This window comes from Octodon degus, unplaced genomic scaffold (assembly GCF_000260255.1).
Source record: "Octodon degus isolate 3935 unplaced genomic scaffold, OctDeg1.0 scaffold00149, whole genome shotgun sequence".
Taxonomy (NCBI): domain Eukaryota; kingdom Metazoa; phylum Chordata; class Mammalia; order Rodentia; family Octodontidae; genus Octodon; species Octodon degus.
The window spans coordinates 41132-43983 of NW_004524725.1; positions in this window are offsets into that span (position 1 = coordinate 41132).

The window sequence follows — 2852 nt, forward strand, 5'->3', positions numbered from 1 at the left end:
TATATTGAGTATATTTACAGCCACAGGTTTAAGTTACCCTCATAAGACTGCTTTCATTGTGTCCTACTGGTTTTGTTGTACTGTGTTGCTTTCCTTGTAATTGAGTTATAGAAACTTTGAGTTATCTATTGATCTTTTTCTTTATTTCTATAAATCTGAGGTTGTATTTGGCACTGTTATCAAAAGAAAAAACAACAGTAATATCACAGAAGCAGCTAAATATCTAAAAATTAATGAAACTCTATAGTAATGACAAAAATTATTCACCCTGAATACTTGCATCTCTTCACATGATGTCTTAATTACTTTTGTATTGTCCGGGACTAAATATCAAACACTCACAAGTTAAAAAAAGAAGAGTTGATGTTAGCTCACAGTTTGTAATGGTTTCATTCTATATGTGGCTTGTTGCAAAGCAGGGCGGTGTGGTAGAGGAGAAACAGTTAATGGTTAGGCTGGATGAAGGCAGAGCAGCAATCAAGGGAGGAGGGATTTATACCCTTCCAGGCCATGCCACAGTGACCCCTCGTCTTCTTGGCAAGCTTTACTTCCATCGCCATGCCCAGCTATAAATCCTTAAGTGGACTAATCCAGTGTCTCACACCCATGTCCAGTGTCACCCCTCATGCAGTTGACCCCAAAAGCCCCACCTATTAGTGCTTAAGGCCTTGGGATTATATTATGGCTTTACTGTAACATATGATATTTTTATAGGGACCTTGTCATATTGGATTACAGATTCATATTACTCCAATACTACCTCATCTTAGTTTCATTTACAATAACCCTGTTACCAAACAAGGTCACACTCTGAGGTTCTAGAGTTTAGGACTTTGGCAACTATCCCTTCTCAGCCCACGTGTCCGTCATAGTAGCAGTGGCCCTGATCTAGCCCAGGGTGCTTCCATTGGTCTCAGTTACTGGGTTCAAGTTTCAGCTCTTTTCTGGTTTGCACACCTATAGCTTTGCCCTGGAGTTATTCTTCCTTTTGCTTCACTCTTTCCCTATCACTCCATGCTAGTTGTGTTTCTGCTGATACAAAGCTCACAAATCTTTATTGGTTTCGCATGAATGCTAAACAGGTTCTCTATGAATTCTTTCCAGCTACCCACATTAGTATTCTGATTTCTGCTAAAATGGATGAACTGATCACTCTAGCAAATATTTGTTGAGACATCTCATAGGCTTTTTCCATATGATGTTATCTGAAGAGACTGGTAGCATTATAAATGGCCAAGAACTGATTCCTCTTTTCTTACTATTTCCTTTTCCAGTTTTCTCTTTCCTCTTACATATATGTTTAATAAGAAAGGACAAAGCTCTCTGTAGATTTTACACTTTGATTGAAAATCTCTCATCTAATATTCAGGATTATCACTTATAGTTTTACTTTTCTCCAGACAGCAGAACATTATAACAAAAATAACCTTTTTCTTAATGTCCAATAACATGTTCTACATTCATGTCTGCAATCCCACAAGGACATTTTTGATATTTACATTGGTTAATGAAGTGTCTTAAAACTCTTCTAGCCTCTCTTCATTTACCATTTTCAAATCTGCTTCTACAGTTATGGAATCTGATAACAGGTATGGTTATGACTTGCACATAGATGTTCTCCTAAGCCCTTATGCATTTATAACTGGGACTTTTCAGAGGTGGCTGAATCTGGGGTGTATAATAGAAACTAAGATAAAGAGTATGTGGAACTAAATTAGTCCACTGGTTGGAATTTAAGTGATTTACTGAAAACAGAAGTCCCACCCTGGATGTGGATTATGAAAGTTTTATAGCCTGGATGAGACAAAAGGAAAAGACAGGCTTGCTATTTTAGGCTTTGCTGCCTCCCACCTGCTGTGCCATGAATTCTCTCTACTCTTTGACACTCCACTTCCACGCCACCCTGCCTTGGGGCAAGCTTACCAGGGACTGAAGCCACTGCAAACGGTGAGATGAAATAAGCCTCTCCATCTTTAACTTTGGGGGTGAGAATTTTGTCTCAGCAATGTGAAAAGTAAGACAAGGGCTAGGGAGATAGCTCAGCAGTCTAAGCACCTGCCCAGCAAGTGTAAGGACCAAGGTTTGACCCCCTGGTACTGCATGCCAGGCAGGCCCCAGCACCCTGGAAGCACCATGCCAGCTCCCACCAAAACCAGGCGTGGTGGTGCATGCCTGCAGTCCCAGTGCTGGGGCATCTGAGACAGGAAGATCGCTACAAGTCTGAGCTGTACAACAAGACCCTGTACCAATTAAATAAATAAATGATTTTTAAAAAAATTAAAGTAACTAAGACAGATACACTTCTCTTTCAAATACCAAAATCTGTTTCCCATTAATTGCGAAGCAAAGTACCAACAAATGGGTGCTGTTAAATAGCAGAATATTCTAGAGGCCAGAAGTATGAAATGCAGGTGCTAGTCAAGTGCTGCTCTTTCTGAAGGATCTAAGAGACAATACGGCCGGTGCCCACTGACTTTCTCTCAGCTTAGTTGCTGGCAATCTTAGATACTCCTTGGCTCACATTGTATGACTTCATTCGTTACTGTCCTCTCCTTGTCTCTGCCTTTGTGTCTCTTGTTTTAATATGAAGATACTGAATAAATTAGATTAAGGCTCAGCCTAATGATCTCATCTTAACTGGATTATATTCCCAGAAAGGTAACCTTTACAAGTACCAGGAGTTAAGACTTTAATTCCTTTGGAGGGGACACTGTGGTTATGAAAAACTTCATGGAATTTCCTCAAAAACCAAAAATAGAACTTCTGTGTCACCCAGTGATCCCATTTCTGGATATTTACAGCAAAGATATGAGACCTACATATTGAAAAGATATCTGTATTCTTCATTCATT